The 19,829-nt window shown below is 34.3% G+C and overlaps 1 protein-coding gene and 1 non-coding gene across 3 annotated transcripts in view; both read left to right on the plus strand.

Annotated features, from left to right (window-relative positions):
* The window catches only part of FSTL5 (follistatin like 5), a 679,148-nt gene that overhangs the window by 482,252 nt on the left and 177,067 nt on the right, over positions 1 to 19,829 (plus strand). The gene's annotated exons all lie outside the window — the stretch shown is intronic.
* Positions 3,590 to 3,695, plus strand: LOC121481753. The gene has a single exon (XR_005985407.1). It is a non-coding gene; the product is annotated as a U6 spliceosomal RNA (small nuclear RNA).

Consider the following 19,829-nt stretch of genomic DNA (forward strand, 5'->3'; position numbering starts at 1 on the left):
TTCATTAATGAGAGCTAAAAATTGTCCAGTTTTTTCTTCATCCATTAAAATGATAATGCTATTCTGATAATGTAGTAGAATATGCTGTTTAGTAAGGTTTGCACTAGCTTTTCATTGTTGGAATAACTTTACTTGGTCATACTGTAGTATCTTTTATATATTATCATTTACTGCTTTCAAGTACTAAAATTTTAATAAATGCTTTTATGCCTATATTTATTTTTTAAGATTTTATTTATTTATTCATGAGAGACACAGGCAGAGGGAAAAGTAGGCTCCATGCAGGAAGCCCTATGTGGGACTCGATCTGGATCTGGGATCATGCCCTGAGCAAAGGCAGACGCTCAACCGCTGAGCCACTGAGGCATCCCACATTTTAAAATCTTATATTTTAATTATCATTTAGCTTGAAATATTTTCTAACTTGTGTTTTCTGTGATCTAAAATATATAGTATATACTTGTATATTATATACAATTTAAGTTATTTAAATTTATATTTGTATATATAATATGTATAAAATATTATATATCATATTTTGTGTACTATATAAATTACTTATGTGTTTATTTTCATCCTAAGGAAACCATTTTAGCATATTTTTATATAGTAAATCAGCTGTCAATTAATTTTCTATTTTGTGTCTCTGAATGTCTCTACTTAATCATCCATAAAGATTATTTTTACTGGATATATAGTTCTGTGCTCACAATTTTATTTTCATTTCCTTTCATAATATGAAGAGGCCAGTCTATTATTTCTTGGCCTCTTTTTCTTTTTTTCATGTTTCTTTCTAATGAGAATGAAGTGGTCAATCCCATTACTGTTTAATATATGTAGTGTGTCACTGCCCCTGCCCCTCTTCCCTGCTTTAAACATTTTCTCTTTATCTTTTAATTTCACTACTTGACTATAATGTGCCTAGGTACCATTATAATTTACTTTGCATTTATCAAGTTTCAGTTTGTTTAGTTTCATGGAATCATAAGTTGATATTGTCTTCCATATTTGGGGCCAATAAATATTTTTTCTATTCCTATTTCCTCTCTTCTATCCCTTGGTATTAAAATTGCACATATTTTAACATTGATATTTTTTTTCATGGGTCTCTAGCACCCTGTTAATTTTTCTTTGATGCCTTTTCTCTTTATTTTTCAAATAGCTTAATTTCTATTTAATTATATTCAAGTTTACTGACACTTCCTTAGGCATTATTGATCTGATGTTGAGTCCATTCAGTGATGGTTAATTATGTAATTTTATTTGTTGACTTTTCAGCTCTAGTTTTTTTATTTGGAGTTTTTATTTTACATATATATGTTTATGATTATATATATATTTACATATATATGATTTATTTGAAATTATTTCTCTTGTCATTCCTTATTTTCCTTTGGATGCTTGTTCTTATTTATAATATCCTATGTAAAGTCCTTATTTACTTATTGCTTGAGTTTGGTTATCTTCTTCTATTTGCCTGTCTGATTAATCTTTAGTTGGAGAGTGGACAATAAGAACAATATGTTATAGAGTCTCTGGGTTCTTTTTTCTTCTGAAGAGGGCTTTTTTTCCCCCCTTTAATAGGCAAATTACTGAATGGACTCAAATTCCAAACTCTGACTTAGGCAGTAGTAAAAAGTTCTACTCAGTTTTCCCTATGCAAGCATAGTTCAAAATGCAAGATATTAAAGGGATTTAGATACGGGAAGAAATACTTGGTTTGAGAATGCAACTAAAGTATTGGAAACAGAGGATTTAAGAAAAAATAAATATTGTAGCACTCCAAGAAAATATATAAAATCAAAACCAAGGCAGTAATAGAGTAGAAAGTGTTGCGTTTTGTTTTGTTTTTAATTTTGCCTACCCAGCATTCCTTTATTTTCTTAGATAACCACCTCACCATGTCTCCGTGTCCATGCATTTGGAAGAAATTGACCTAATCCTTAGTTCCAGATGGGGCACACATAACTCTAATCATCAAAATATGCAGTCAACATCATTTCTAGATTTTGGATGAACTGACTGATTTATTGAGCTCTTTCCACTCCACTTAGATTTATAAACCCGGGATCACATCCTGAAAAATTATGTTATGGGAGCTATCATGTTGATAGAGCCAGCCTAAAAATGAAAATACCATATTAAAAACCAGAACAGAAGTATAGAAACAACAAAATGCCAGATCTTGATGACATCCATTGATATCCAGAATCCATTTGTACCCAAAGCTAGAATTTCCAGGTGTTAACCTTGATATCAACAGAATATCTGAGAAAATAGAGGAACAATAATGCAATGAAAATGCCTGAACAACATTGTGATCAAAACAATTAAAAAATAAAGTAGAAATTGTCCCTGGTGAGATCTATACATTTTCTTAACTGGCGGTTGACTATGACTACAAGTAGTAGAAAACTCAAAAACCAGTGCCTTAAATAAATAAGGATATGTTTGCCTTTCATAATAGATGTCAAGATTAAGCAGGCTGGAGTTCGAATGATTGATCAGCTATGGCTTCAGGAACCAGGCTTCTTCATCTCTCATTCTGTGCCTTCCTTTTTTTTTTTTTTTTTTTTTTTTTTCTGTGCCTTCCTTTGTGATGGCTGTTGTACATTAGACATCATGTAGGCATTTTAGGCCAATAAACAAAGAGAGTGGAGGAGGAAGTGCTAACAAACTTCCTAATCTCTCACTTTGATAACTGAATCTTTGGGCTAATTTTAAACTTTTGCTTCTAGATCAGATAATGTCATGATAGAAAGGGCTTGAACATTGCATAAGCCAATAAATTAGGCCTTTTTAGCATTCTGGAGTGTAGGAGGACATTTTAGAAAAAGAATGACTAAAGGGAAAATCTGAGATAATATGGTTAAGAAAACTATTTCCTTTGTGGAAATGAAGGAGAGGTTTTTTTGTTTGTTTTGTTTTTCCCTAAGAGAAGTAAAAAGGCAAAAATATATGGAGTGGGTCTTAAAATTTGTTATATATTAAAAGCCATCTCTGGGAGATTTTAACTGTGAAGTACTTTCTCCCTGGGCTGGGGATAAAGTAATCTATATTTTTAAACAAGCACTCATTGAGATTCTGATATAAGTGATATGCAGATTGCATTTTAAAAGCAGGAATGTATTTTAAATAAGAAAGGAGAGAAGATACAAGAGCACATACATTTTCTCTATAAATTGGTTAAAAAGTTTCTGTGCCTATCATGATAGTTTCATGAGTGAAGCTTGAGACTTTAGAAAAATCTTTAAAAAATTGTGAACACTGTTAGGAAATTCACAAGATGAATATAGCTTTGGTTAGATTGGTAGTGGCTCAAACCATTCTGGCCCCAGTTTATTTAGCCACATACTGCAGTCTAATGTCAAATTCCCTAACAACAAAAATCAAAATAATTTAGTCTAAGAGTATTGTCCAACTATAATCACGCAAACTTGATTTCTTAAATATCAGATGACCTATCTTAAAGAAATATAAAACAAATAAGATGATTATAGCTTTTAAACTTAGACTTGTTTATGCATACTCCTAATGTATACTTTGCCCTGCAAACTACATAAATTTTAAACAGTAATGAATATGTAGAGTGTTCCCTTCTGCAGCACATATACTAAAAGTGGAGTGATAGAGAAGATTAGCATGGCCCCTGTGTAAAGATGATGTAATGAATATGTAGAGAGCTCAATGTGGACTTCACAAATACAACCTTGGGAATTATCCCTTGAAGAATAGATTTAAAAATTGAAAGAAGCAAATTGTAGAAATATTCAGAAATACCAATCCACATTTATAATATTTATAAAATAACAAGTGAAAAGGAAAATATTGCTTTGGTAGAGTAGCATTTTGTTCTTTTTTTTTTAATTTTAAGATTCTATTAGAGAGAGAGAAAAAGAGAGCAGGGGAAGGGGCAGAGAAGGGGAAAATCTCAAGCAGATTCTACACTGACACAGGGCTCAGTCTCATGACCATAAGATCAGGACTTGAGATGAAATCAGAGATCAATTGCCCAACTGACTGAGCCTCCCAGGTACCCTTAGCATTTCTTCTTCATCATAGTTTGAGTACTGAGCTAAGGCAGTGTAGGCCATGTGAAGTCCTTTTCTTCCCTTAACTAAATATGTGAAATAAGGCTGAGATTTGGAGCCTCTTTCTTCATTGTCAAATGAGGATGATAAACTTTCACACATGAGGTTAGGTTGGTAAAATGTTTAGAATAGTTCTCTCCACATTTTCTAACAATAAAGTAATAAAATCTGCAGATACAATTAGTAAAAAAAAGAAAAGAAAAAAGAAAAGAAAAGAAAAGAAAAAAAAAGAAAAGAAAAGAAAAAAGAAAAACAGAAAAGAAAGAGGGAATTTGTTGCTCTTTTAAAAGTCAGATTACCAGAAGGAGGAGAGTATGATTACTGAGTAGCAGATAGAAACCAAACAATTTTAAAAGATGGCTTAATAAAAATAATTTTTACCAAAGGAAAGCTAAGTGTGCTACATTTTAAAAAATATATTGCCTGATAGCTCAGTAAAAAGTTTATATACACACAATTATGAAAAAAAATGATGATTCTGAAAATAAACTGATAGTTTAAATATAGCAGCACTGAAGAATGGGGAATATTTATACCATTTAGTTATAATGGTTATTTGATCTAACGAGGGTAAATAAATCCCATTGTCACTTATTTTACTATTCCTTACTGTGCTACATGAATTGATCTGCTTACAATGAAAAAATTAATAATGTATTTGTGAGATAACAAAAGTATTGCATGACTCTAAATATTTTTCATCTTTAAAGATTTTTATATTTAAAGTGGTAAAAAAAAATCAGAATCTTTTTACCGTAGATATAATTACATTTTTTTTTTTTGTATATAGCTTATGTGCATATGGACTCTTAATTATTCAGGATGCTTCTCTTTTATTTATTTTACTTGATCAATTCATCTTTGTTGACTGATTACGGTTTCTATTATCTCAATGAATCTCTCTAATTGAGGTTCAGTAAGAGATAATAATGGACATCTGATTGCAATCCTACATTTCAGTTGAAGTTCTCTTTTATTGCCATAGTTTTGAGGTTGTCAACCATGAGATGCTGATAACTTTGTAGTGATTATGAATATTTAGTTCCTGAGAATAAACTCATTTTAAATATAATGTATTGTATAAAGGATGGAATATAGGAATGATTTGCTACCAGAGTATAGGTAAAAGGTTTATTAATGAGAATAGATTGTTGGAATATAATTATAAAGACAATGATTGTGACAGTTTTTGCACTTACTAGAAACTTCACACGCATGCATCATGCAACATGATATTTTTATTTTTATTAATCAGTGAAGCCAGTTAACTTGTGGAATGAAACTCAAGGGTAGAGAATGGAATCCAAGTCCTTTTCAAGGTTTTGATTTCAAAATTCTTGCTCTTGTCACTCTGACAAATTACTTCTTTGCTTCAGCTTTAATGAATGCCTATTTCGTGGTGGATAGTATACTAGAAGATTTACTGACCAAACTTTATTTGATCCAATAAATTCAGTTTTACTAACCTTAGTCTATAGATAAGGAAACAGAGATTCAAGGAGCCCAACTTTCTCAGGATCACATAATTGTTAAACATCAGATCATTTCATTCATTCTAGAACGAGACTGGGAAGTTTTTCAGAATCCATACAGAATAATTAAGATTTAATATTGATACTAATTTTATTAATTTGATTTTTATAATTCTAAGGTAAGATAATTGTCAAATAAGAATGTCAAATATCACAGAAGAGATTAGGTTTATCTGTTATAAAAACCACGTTGTGAAGTTCCCAGTTTATGGAGTTCAAATAAATTACAAGCAAGAGTATTTTAAATAACAATTATTGAGTATACGCCCATACCATTTATTTTTTTATTTAAGCACTAAGGTATTTTCTTTCTTTGAACATAAAAAGAATTTGAGAATGTAATATAATATACAAGGGTTAAATAATAAAATAAACATAAAAGTGATTTGATTAATTAGTCAATGATATAAGAAATATAAATGAGCTACATTGAGTTCATGTTTTGCATATTTTATGTTTGTTACAATTCAAAGCCTTCACAGAAAATTAATATTTTAAACATGACCTTCAGACTTAATTGTATTTTCTGCATTCTCTATACTTATATTGTTAGTTCACTGACCAGATATGCTCCAGAAAAGCTACATGTGAAACAAAATTTGCAATTTATAATTTAAAAGATGCTGAGGGGATGTGTTCTTTAAAGGAAGCCTCAGATGAATAGTTTTGAAATGTAAATAAAACGTTTTGCATATGGATCTACCTATATGTTTTCTTAAACTAGATACTATTTGAAGAAGTTCTCAGGGATTTTGTCTCCTTGTTTTCCCACTCTGCTCTCTAGTCCTCCTACACCTGGATCTTCTTTTTCTATCATCAGCATCTAGTGAGCACTTACATGTTAGGCTACCATGTTAAGTGTTGGGGCCATTACACCAGATGCTGCATTAGTGAATCATCACCTATCACTTTTGGTTTCCAAGAAATTCTGTGATTATATTTTGAGTTGATATAGTTTCCCTCAGGCTTGATTAAACAATTTGTTAGTACCTTAATTAGCTCCAAGCTTGTTTGAAATTCAGTACTCAGTCTTCAGGTATAATTTTTAAACTATTTAAAATTATAATAACAAAACACCAGTAATAACTATTTATGTTACAGCTGCGGTATTGCAGACATACTTGTAAGTACATTTTATAAATGGAAACTTTCAATCTTACAACAAGGTGGTTATAGTAATATTCCCATTTTGTAGATGATGATTCTGAGACAAGAAGAGGTATGTGACTAGCCTTCATCACATAATTCTTTCTTTTATTATAGATTTTGCTTCACCACCTTTCCCTACAGCCCCCAGTCCCCAAACACTGTTAACCAGCTTCTCAGTTCACAAGCAGGAGTTTGCTCTGAAGTTTTATAGCATAATATGCCCTCATTGAAGTTATGCCCTAAAAAGATACTTTGTCTTCCCTACTTCCAATCTCCAAGTGAACTAGATGACCTTTGATCTTTGTTAAAAGAATCTAGAAGATCATATCACAGGTTTGTGTTAATATGCCACTGGGCGCTAATGAACATCACAACGGTAGAGCACCACAGTGTGGAGTTCAAGCGTCAAATTCATTCATCATCATACACTAGTTCTGGTGAAGAGCAAGATAGAGAAATCTGACTTTTTCGCCCGATAAAATGCCACCGATTTTAATTTACTTTATATTAAATCCTTGTTCTTTTATCGCTTTGCTTTTGAACTATGTACTATTCATGGTCCTGAAAGCAGCAGGTATAAAATATTTTCTTTTAATCATATGGATACAGGTTTTCAACTTATTAACTTGAAGTCACTTTTATTTATAAATTATTTTATTGCTTTTCCTTCATTCTACAGTAACAATAAATCTGTACTTTGTTTTTGATTATTGTATTTATTTTCTTCTCATGTTCGGCAATTAAGTGAAGTTCTGCATTAGAAATTGTTGATTATTGAAGGCACATGATGCGAGGAATCTCTCCTCTCCTTTGGCTTCCCACACATTGCTGGTTTTATTTTTCACTTTTGACTGATCCTCAGTCTTCTTGTTTGCCAACCAGTCCTCCACTAACAACCTCTAGACTGTGGCAATGCCAGCTTTAATCCCCTTCTATTGTCTCCAGATGAGCTCAGCCAGCCTGAAGTAACTGCTGTGACAGTGACAAAATCAACTCTAGTGACTCTGGCCTTTGAGGCTTTGAGTTTCAGCATCTCTCTCTGGTCTGTTCTTTCTGGCCCTTCCATGGCTGGTTCCTTTTCCAGTTTATAGTTTTGTTAGTAAGATATGCTTTCATAGAGAGGCCTTGCAGGACCATTCCATCCAAAGTAAACTTTCCAGCCTAATTTTTCCCTATAATTTTGCTCTAAGATATTAGCACTTTCGTGTGTTTACTGTTTGATTCTCCTCACTGCAATTATGCTTCTTGATAGTAGGTAGTTTTTTGGTTAATTGGTTCACTTTTTTATACACAGGACCTTGAATACTGTATATTCCCTAGTAGGTGTTTCACAAATATTTACAATGGATAGAAAAATTCATTTATAAATAAAAACGTATATAACATAATGCTAATCCAAAGCTAATTAGTGGTAGAGGCTGTAGTTACTATAACAGTGTATGTAAGTTATAAATAACTTATAACTATTTGTTATAAATAACTATTTGTTAAATAAACACATAAAAGGTTAAATAAGTTATTTAAAGGAATAGAAATTGACCCCTGCTCCTCGTGGAGAGCCTGTATATACCTACCCTCCAAGCTCTACGGTGTCTCTGTTCTAATCACATCACCATTCATCCTTTCCACCTCCCCACTACTATTTCCTTCACACTGTCACAGGTATTGCTCCTGAGAACATTCCCAAGAAGCCTCAGAGTATATTCCTGGGGAAATCTGATCTAAGACCATTGCTTTTTAAAAAGATAGGATCCCTGGGGCACCTGGATGGCTCATTTGGTTGAGCACCTGCCCCTTAGTTTTGGCTCAGGTCATGATCTCATGGGTTGTGAGATGGAGCCCAGCATCAGACTCAACAGGGAGCCTGTGAGGAGTCTCTCCCTCTGTCCCTCCCCGTGCTTGCACACACATGTGCTCTTTCTCTCTAAAATAAACAAATATTAGAAAAAAAATGTGATCCCAGGGTGGTGGGAGATCAGGCCACCTTGGCTGCGAGGCATGGCGCTGAGCTGTGGCTGCCTGCTTCTGGGCACTGAAGAAAAAGTACCTTCTCCTCACTCCTCACTTCTTCCTTTCCTCATCTATTAAACCAGTGACTGCTTCGCTGATTCTGAGAAGAAATGGAAGATCACTTCCCTTCCTTCTTCCTTGATGACTAGGAGATCCAGCCATCCATACTCAGGCTGAGGTGGAACATCTCATCACATCTTATATCTGTGCCCATTTTTCTAGCTGCATCAGGAAACCACTCCCTCATTCTCTATCAGCCCTGGCCTGTGGCAAACTCCCTCACAATTTCACTTCTGTTTCTTGCTTCTTTCTATCCATTGGCCTTCCTAAAAGCAGGTACCTGGCTGTAGCTAAGCACCTTCTGGAAAAGAATCAAGCCCACCAAGCAAGGTTAGCTCAAGATCTGGCCCCTGCTGCTTCCTAGCAGTGGGAAGTCACCTCTCTGAGCCTCAGTTTTCTCTTCTGTAAAATGAAGATCATCTTGCCCACCACCCAGGAATCTTATGAGGCTGCAAAAGGTGATCCACATTAGGCACCCAGCACTGCCTGACCCAAAGTCCTTTCCATTTATACTCAAGCCTGCCTTGCTTGCATCAGGATTATGTGCCTGTGTCCTATGTTCTTCAGGCATCCCATCTCATGAGTTTTATTGACATCTGGGAAAAGACACTTACTTTCTACACATAAACGCCACTTGCCCTGCCCTGGATTCCTAGGCATCTTAGATTGGTCATGTACTCCCAAGAGTTTTGGACATTCCTCCTCCATTCTCTCTGTCCTCTCTATAGCCTCAGCTTTCACAATTTAATCTGGAGGTATTTTTTCTGTTTCTTCATCTTTGGCCAGAAGCCTACCATACCAGGCTTCATGGCATCTCTGTTCCAAAGAATTTTTCTCAGTCAACCCTTTGAGTGTCCCCCAGCTCTTACTCGGGACCCATTATCCTTTTGATGCCATGCATGATGCTATTTGTCTATATTTTGTTCTGGTCCAAACACTTAGGAGATTGATCATAATAGCTATCATATATTCTGTGCCAGGTAAGGGCCTAAAGAGAAAAAAAAAGGAAAAAGAAAAGAAAGATATCTCAGTTTTCTTTATAGAGTATTAATGATTAAATTACAAAGAAAAGCTTAGATAATGAATGAAATAATTGATCCGTATAGGAAGATATATATATATATATATATATATATATATATAATCTCTTGACCTCACATATTTCGTCACCTTGGGGAAATTATTCAAATCTTCTGTGTCCATCTGTTCCTTGATGGAATAAATATGCTGAATTGAATTATCTTACAAGTAATTTTATATATTTCTTTCATAACCTTAAAATTTAATTATGATGGCTATTTGGTTTTATGAATAAGAAAAAGGGCTATAGCAAATAGAAGACTGGCAGAGTCAATTTTTTTATTATATCTGCACCTGAAATTACCATGTAGAAACTATGTACATAAAAATCTCCACGGAGAAAGTTCATCCACAACCAAAATATAAATGGAAGAAATTGATTTAAGTTAGTAATTCCATATGAATATGAAAGCAAGCTGCCTTTTCATTTCATGAATGAAATTTGTGGCAGAGTCTTCATCTTCAATTTCAACCCCTTATCTTTTGATTTCTTATTTAGATTTCCATGGCATGAGCACTGTGCTGTCTCCACTGACATGAGCCTCCCCACTCTCTTGTTTAAAGCAGTTTAGTACTAGATTTGGGAAACCTGGATTGCATTTACTGACCTCAGTCATACAATCACCTCAAGTTTCTGAAATTTAGAGCAAAATTGGGCCGAAACAGGAAGAGCATCAGTTTTCTTCTGAGGCCGATAGCACATGGTAGGAAAGGAAAAGAGATATAAACGATTTTTGGTGTTATACATGATGTACACCTCTAAATCATCTTGATCACTGCTGCCAGCTTAAGCATCTATAATAAAACTGTAATTCTATGATTAGAGCATATGTAACTCTTACACATCCAACAGAACACTTGACTAATGTGCCACATGATTGACTCTAGAAATGCAATCCAAAAGGAGGACAGCTAACATTCAACACTTTTAAGATTGCATATTGTTATGTTTTTTTTTTATTAGCAACAAGAGTTTGGACAAGCCAGTACACTTTTTAATTGGTGTAATACTCAACACAATGATTATTTCAAAGTGTAAATTACAAGATATGCATTACTATGAGAAGCCCCTTTAATATTTCTGCGTGTCTTGTGAACAGAGGCACTGACAGCTTTTGCTCTGGGATGTATTTGTAAGGATATTTCTGTAGTATACAGACTTAGAAAACAGAAATAGTGTCTCCCTCCAAACAGAGTTCGGGTTTGCTTACTGTCTCCAGCATTGACCTAGGCTGCTCTGCATTGCTCCCACAAGGCTGAGAGGGCAAGGGAAACTGATGCGAGTGTGAAGCTCACAATGTTTGCTGCACCACCAGTAAGAAGCACCTTTGTCTCTGACCCAGGAATCTCATGTCTTCTGCCAGCATTCACAAAACTAGAGCAGGCTATGTCTTAGCTTGTAAATAGGAAAAAATGTTAGACCATTCACAGTTTTCGACAGCTTGAACTGATTTAATCCAGTGGACTGACCACATGTTATATCAGGATTGAATGTAATTTTGATAACCATCTTAAAAATATATGCTATGGAATCCAATGAAATAAATAATTTAAGGCTTAAGAATATTTGTTGGTTTTAAAACTGGAATGCTATAGCATAACCTGATCTGATAAATCTAAATGACAACACTTAATGATCTATCACTGAATAAAAAGTCTAGTCAAAGGTAAAATAAACTTGTTTGCAGCATGATATGTTTTTTAAATGTTTTTAAAAAAATATGTGATTTTCCAAATAAATGCCTGGGAACTTTTAAAAAGAGAGATTATTATTTTTATCAACACTTTCAAATGCCCATTGCACACTTCCTATATGTCAGGCACTGTGCTACATGCTGAGACATGTAGTGAACTACACACTATCTGCCTTCATGGACAAGGCTATGGAGAACGATCATTAAAAGTAGTCACATAAAATCTAAAAGCTGACACAATTATACTGAAAACTAAGAAGAAAAAGTGTAAAGTGATATGATAGATTAAAGAAAGGGGACCTAATTTATGTCATCCAACAAAAGATTTAATGTAGTATCTCAAGGATATGGAGGAATTATTCTGGAAAGTGTATGCCAAGCAATAGGTATAAGGACTGCAGGGTGGAAAGAATCCTGTACTGCTGGAAAGAGACCAGAAGAGTCCTTTATAGATGGTGCCTGATGGCAGGAGATAAGACTGGGGAAGCAATCATATATTCTTTTTTATAAAATTTAAAACTGTCCTAAGACATTTTCTATTAGTGTGCCACATGTCTTTTCTCCTACAAATGTTAACATAAGGTCTAAAATGTTTTTATTTTTAAATTTTATTTTAGTTCTTTTAGGAGATTTTATTTATCTATTTGAGTGAAGGAGAGTGCACTTGTGTGCACAAATGGAGGGAGGGAGAGGAAGAGAGTCTGAAGCAGATTCCTGTTTGAGCGTAGAGCCTGAGGAGAGACTCAATCCCACCACCAGGAGACCAAGACCAGAGCTGAAACCAAGACTTTGATGCACAACCGACTGAGCCCCCAGGCATCCCTGGGTCTAAAATGTTTTTAAAAGAAATGTACTAAATATTTGAGATTCATAGTCATGACTTTCTACTTTTTTCCTTTTTGATGTTTTTAGAAAAGTGTAGAAAATTTCCAAATACGGAAGTATAGTTTCATTTCCATTTACTCGTTTCTTACTTATTTTTCTCTATGAAACTATCATATGAATAATGAAGCTGAGACTCTGTAATCCAAAGAAAAGAAACTGTTAGAGAAGCAGTCGCTCTTTTGAACAGAAGCAAAAATATACAGCTTCACTTAAAAAGTAACTTTAGAACATCTTAATTTTACCAACTGAAAATTAGACTGATGTTGGTTGATGTTGGAATGAACTGTTCGAGGTAATGCTAAAGTTTTATTTCTTGTTATTTTAAAATGTTTACCTTCCATCTGGAAGCCTGCAGTGCATGCCAAGTTAGATGTGTCAGGATATGAACTATTAATTCCTTATCATTGTGATCTCACATTGTATTGTAATTTACAAAGTGCTTTCCAAAACATCATTTCATTTTCATTTTCTCCTTATATCTCCTTGTGAGATAAAGAGAGGAAATGCTTTCATTCCCAATTTGTACACTTGGAAAACGAAGATAGAAGAAACAACTATCTCCAGTGTCTTAGAATCAGTCTGTGACAAAGCTGGGTTTCAAATCTGAGTTTTGATTTTTCAAAAATATTTAATAAATTCTTAAATAAATAATTAGAACTGAAGTGTTGTTAGCAAAAGCAACAGCAAGGCTTCTCTAAGAAGCACAGTTTTGATGGGAAAAGTGTGCATGCGTGGATATATAATATCACCCAGCAGAGCTGAAGAAAAAGGAAGAAGTAGAAAGAAAAATAAACATTTCAGGAGGATAAATAATCAAATCGCATAAATGCTATAAACATCTTTGTTCTGCATAAGTATACATTGAATTGGAGAGTTGAAACTTTTTTTTTAAGATTAGGAGTAGAATAATCAGCCTTATTCAGGTCCTTGATACCGATTATATCTTTTTCTTTGTGATTAGTTACAAGGAAATTTTCCTTTCCCATAGGACATCTGAAAAGACAGCTAAGCAGTCTTTGCTTGAGGTTCAGAGTGGTTGGTGAAGAGGAGATACCCAATAAAAGTTTCTGGAAAAAAATAAATTGTCTTAGAGAAGGCATTTAATGCTCTTCATTTTTTAAAGTCTTATTTATTCTTATCTCGGAAATGGATAGCATTAATATAAAAAAAAGAGTCATTGTTTTCAAATAGGATCTATATTTTAGCTGTGGTGTGTGCAATTAGCAGAACAATACTCCCCGTTCTCTCTTAACTTATAAAAGACAGCTGAGCCAGTAACAGTGGTATCATCTTAGCGCACACAGAAGAAAGATTCAGTAATGAAGGTCTCATATACACAATATTTCTTAACTTATCATGAAATCACAAGGTCCTTTCCCCAAGTTTTCAGAATGATTCAGAGCATCAGACTGCTCAATTTTATGCAGCTATTCATCATTATTGCCTCATTGGCCATCATCAAACTTACTATGTTACTTAATAACAACCTGGAGGTTAGTTCTCATCTAGTGAAAGAGTTAAGTCTACATTTATTGAATTAGCACCTTTGTATTATAAAATATTTCTAAATGATTTTACTTTATTTTTTAAAGATTTTATTTATTTATTCATGAGAGACACAGAGAGAGAGACAGAGACACAGGCAGAGGGAGAAGCAGGCTCCTCGCAGGGAGCCTGATGTGGGACTCAATCCTTGGACCCCGGGGTCACGCCCTGAGCCAAAGGCAGACACTCAACTGCTGAGCTGCCAAGGCGTCCCTCCAAATGATTTTAAAAACATTTTTTGATTAAATCTTGTGAACCTTCTTGAAAAAATCAGAACATTACTATTGTATATTTAATTTTTAATTTATTTTTTCCATCAATTATATTATTTAGTAGATTCAGCATTTGTAGATTTTAAACTTACGCTCTTAACTCATCCTAAGTAATTTTAAAGTTCATTGTACGTAATATTCTGCATTTCGGTTTTGATACAGTTCAGATTTAAAATCTCTCTTCATCCCTGATAGGAAGAAAAATGCTCTCTAGCTATTGAGAAATCCGAGTGACTATTTCATATAACAATCTCAGTGTGACTTCTTGGTTAGTATTCAGTTTGCCTATGCAGTAACTCCAGTGAAGTGCTAAGGGTGTTATTTCTTAAGAAAATAAAACAACAAAACAAAATTCTAATAATTAAAAATTAATCAAGAGAAAGCTTCAGCCAGAGATAAAAAGTTACACTAAATAGACATTGCTACATGACACATTATTCCAAAATTTCATGACTTAAAATCACAACCATTCATTATTTCTTGCAAGATTTAGGGTCAGCTTGGAGGCCTTGCTGACCTAGATTGAACTACACTGGCCTTGCTTAATTTTCTCACCCCCTAATGCAATAAGTTGTGTGTAAGCTGTGAACCGCCTCGTCTTGAATGGCCGCGGTTGGGATAATTTAGCTCTACTCCATGTGGTCTCTCACTTTCTAGCAGGCTAATCTCAGTTTATCCTCTTGTTGATGCCAAGGATCCAAAAGAGAGCAGGACACAGCAGGAAATAAGGCAAGCAGAGATGCACTTTCCTTCCTTCCAGTCTCTGCTTGCATCACATTTGCCAACATTCCTTTAGCCAGAGTAACTAAAGCAACAAAACTCAAGATCAAAGAGGAGAGGACTAGAAAGTTATAAAGCAAATGACATTGTTTAAAAAAGCAGTTAATTGAGACCATCTATGAAATTAGTCTACCACAAAAGGGGATTCTTAGGTTAACAACCACTGTTGAAAAGACCTACCTTCTCAGATGTGGAATGATTTTCCATTGAAGGGCAAAGACAAGGTCGCCAACTAGTAAATTTCATTGAAGGGCAAGTACCTAGTGAATGAAATGGGGGTCAGTTGGTTTTTACCATGAAATAATGTGTTTCCAGCAGCTTCTTGATACATAAAGAATTATCTTGACTTACAGGAAAAATGGGAAACATCCAAGAAGTCATGTAAAAAAACCTGTTTTGAATGACTGACAAGTCTTTACTTCCAAAATAAACTCATTCTTCAATTCTTTCTCAACAAACCTTTATTGAGGGCCTGGAAATAAAATTATTTTCAATTCTGAGTATTGCAATTAAATAGGCAATTACATCAGAGAGAAATAAGTGTCAATAGGGCTAAGTACATGGTTTCTGTGGAGTGCTATGTTCAGGCAGTAATAATCAGAAATTAAACTTTGCAACATGGATGTTTTATTTAAGAGTCTTTATCAAAATATTTTTAAAAATGATACAAATGCATAATCCACAAATCTACATCTTGATGAGTTTTCATAAATTGCAAATAACGATGTCACCGGCTCTGGGATACTTTTGAATTTATTCTCCGTATGTTACCCCCCTTTTTTCCCCCTTATTGGTGAACGATTAGGACAGAAAGTGTATGTAGTGCAAAACATGTGCTTGCAGTAGACCAGACAGCTAACCATTTGCTTTCCTAGTTTGGCATTTTTCTTGAGAGATACTGAAAATTGATGTACTGGTTATTGATGCATTGTCTCTCCTCTCTAATAACCCTTAAATGACAGCTCTGCAATAATATATGTGTAAACAGTTCCGCTATGGCAGATGGCATGGTTTGTTAGTAGGAAGTACTAGAACACTAGAGTAGGAAGGTTTCTCTTCCAAGTTCTGGTGTGTATTTCTTGGCAGACTCCTGCACTGTGTGCAACTTTCTTAGTGCCGAGGCTTCACGTAACCCCTGGCTTAGTCCCTTGGCTCTAAAAGTCGTGATTTATAACAGCTTATGGTAGTCCCTGTGGGCAGATTTCTCCAGCAACACCATAGTGGCTGTTCAGTGGGATGTTCCAACAGGGTGCCACCTATGAACATTTTCTCCTATAGAAGCTTTGTAGCCTTAGTGAATTTTTCTACCCTCTAATGAGCCATAGACATGTCCTCTACAAAGAGTTATGGGTGTCAACAATGCAGGAGAGGAGGAGTCTCTTCCCCAGGCCTAACTATCTCACCTTTTGGGTTAATGATTGCTCCTATATCTGTTATTCCTGTATTGTTTAGAGTACCCTTTATTCTTAGTACACAATTACCCATTGCTCTAATTCACTGTTAACAGTAATTTCTAATTGAAATTTCCATGCTCATATTCCTGTGTGGTTTCTGCCTGTTGATTGGGTTTTGGATCAAGTGCTTGCTTTCTTCTGGTTCCCAGAGCTCTTCTGATTCAAGACTGATGATTCATGGAAATAATGCTAAGTGGATTTTTTGCATAATATTATTTGCTGATTTAATCCAAGAAATTTAAAATATTTATCAATTAATATTAAACACAATTTAACTGAATATTATAATCAACCCAAGCAGATATGGAGAAGATAATTTTCAAAATTACATTGAAAATAAGAAGTGGGTGTTATTGAAAAGAAATGATTAGAAATGAATATTATTTAGGTACAAATACCAAGAGATGATTGGTTCTATAATTTAAATAGCCTCAGAATTGATCACTTTCTATTAAGATTGTATGTATTTTTGATTTATAGATGGCCATATAATTGATTGCTTCATTGATATTTACAATGTTATAGATGACTGAATGGTCCAACTTTCCTCGGTCAGGCAAAGAGAACTTCTCTCATTTTATGTTGGAAAATTGATATGATTCCTTCATTCCTCTGATTTTCTTAACCTCTTTATTAGATCATTCACACCTCTACATTATGTAAACATGTTGATACCTTTACTCTGGTTATACCTGGTCTCAAAAATCCGAGAGACTTTTCTTAAAGATGATTATATACATTTTTTTTCCTGACAGCCTTTAACATTTCTCCTTATCTTTGGTCTTCAGCAGTATGAATATATTTGTTATTTGGTTGTTTTGTTTGTTTTTTTTTTAATTTGTTATTTCTAGAAAATTCCTGACTATTCATTTGCAAGCGTTTTTCTCTCCATTGTCCCTCTTTTTTTTCTTCTAGGATTCCAATTACACATATTTTAGACTGATATTGGCCTACATCTCTTGGATGCTCAGTTCTCTCTCTCTCTTTGTTTCACTAATTTCCTATGTGTGTTTCCATTTGAGTAATGTCTACTGACTTATATTCAATTTCACTGAGTCTTTCTTTCCATGTGTCAGGCATACTGATGAGCCTGCCAAAAGCACTCTTCATCTCTGTTACTATGTGTGTTTTTAAATTTATTCCCAGCATGTCCTTTGACACATTCTTATTGCTTCTATTTCTCTGCTTAAATTACCCATCTATTCACAATGTCTTCAGATTTTTCCAGTAGAGCCTGTGACATGTTCATCATAGTTATTTTATCCCCTATCTGATTTTCCTAACAATAGATTTATATTTGAGATTAGTTCTATTGATTGTTTTGTCTCTCAACAGCAGATTATTTTTCTTCTCAATTTTGCGTGTCTCATAATTTGTAGCTGGAATCCACATATTCTATGTGGGGTGGTAGAAACCAAGGTAAATAGTATTTATGCCTGGAAATAGGTATGACTCTTTTTGTGCTAGGCCTTTATTGAGGAGGTGAGCCATGGTTCCATTTTGTTGGTTGCTATGATTACCCTCAATGCACCATCACCTTCAAGTTCCTCTGGTGGCCACTTTTGGTTAGGGTGGGAGCTAGATTGGTTATCTGAGAAAATTCTTGATTGCCTTTAGTCCATCCTCAGCTTTAGATCTTCCCTGTAAGCCTGTGCCTCAGAGAAGCTGTCTCTCCATGCTCCATGTCCCTCCATTAGCAGTATTCTGTTCTTGTTTGTTTCCTGGTTCTTGTAACTGAGGTGCTGAGGAGCAAGAAAGGATTCTGTATTTTTTTTTTTTTTTAATTCAGCCTTAGCTTTAGGCTGTTCATGTGCCTCTGAGTTTTTTGAGCAGAAGTTTCTCAGTGATCCTGCCTGCCACCAGTGGCAAGGGATCTTTAATTTTCTAAAAGTAGAAGGACTTCTTGCCTTTTTCCTTTTCCCAAACTCAGGATGTTTTTACCCACTGAAAGTAACCGGATTTGCTGCCTTTCTTCAGAAGGTTAAAACTTCATTCCACTGGGAAAAGACTCCAGGCAAGAATCGTTGATTTTTTCCTCAGCAGAACTACAATATGTTACACAACATCAGAACTACACTTTGAGGGATGCTTTCCCTGATCTCCACTGCTCCCAGTCTTTTTCATGAGCAAACAGAGAGGTCCATGGAGAAGAGGACACAAGTGTGTGTGCTCCCAGGGGTCTATACTCACAACTGTGTATGTTCAGGTTTTAGCAATCCATTAAAAAAATCACTTCATTTTTTCTTAAAACACCCATTTGTATGGCAGCCTTGATTTCTTCTAGTGTTGTGGTATAGGTGGGTGATTGCCTGTGCATTGTTTCTTTTTTGAGGGTCACTCAAACGTAATCAAATTTTACCCTAGTCAGTTGCCTTCGAAGTCAGTACTCTGATGGGTTCAAGAACACAGTGTGATTTTGTAGATTGCCTAACTTCTTATTGTTTGTATAGATGTGACACCCTTTCCATTTTTCTATTCTAAGATGGAGCCAGAACTCTCTAATCTACTGTATTAATTCACTAATTTTAACAAGGGGACCAGGATTCCAGGTACCTTTGGGTATTATGTTATTATTATTTTTGATGAAACCAAAAGAAAGATTAGTTCTCTTTCAGAACATGCCAGAATATAGTATAACATCTAAATGTCTATTTTTCCCCATTAAAATTTTAATAAGTAAAATTCTAGTCTATTTAGAATAAATAAGAAAGACACTTGGAACATTTTATGTGTACTAGGGGAAGCAATATATATTCAAGTACATGATTTAAGGTCTAGTAGAATTTTTTGTTGAATTGGTTGTTTTATATTTCAATATTACACATACCCAAGGGTGTATACAATTTAAGGTAAAATAATGGACTTGTAATTTATAGGCTCAATAACTTAAAAAGGATACTTAATACTTAAAAAGGATAACATTAACAACAAATTTGAAGCCCCTTATAGGCTCATCCCTATTACAGTCTCCTTCTTTATCTGTAGATACAATTCTTTCCATGAGTTATATGCTAAGTAGTTCTTTGCTGGTTTTGTAAAAATTTTTTTTACCATAAATGTATATAATATATACATATCTAAAATATAATTTATTTTTGCATGTTTGAATTTTATATACATTAAGTCATACTGTATTTTATATACATTAAGTATCTAATAGGCTAGTGAAAATCTTCTGTAGTTCCACATACATCATAAAAAATAATAACATCATAAAATAATAACATCATAAAATAATAGTACTTAGTCAATTTCAACATGTAGATGTTTGCCTAAA

Source organism: Vulpes lagopus, chromosome 23 (assembly GCF_018345385.1).
Source record: "Vulpes lagopus strain Blue_001 chromosome 23, ASM1834538v1, whole genome shotgun sequence".
NCBI classification, from domain to species: Eukaryota; Metazoa; Chordata; class Mammalia; order Carnivora; family Canidae; genus Vulpes; species Vulpes lagopus.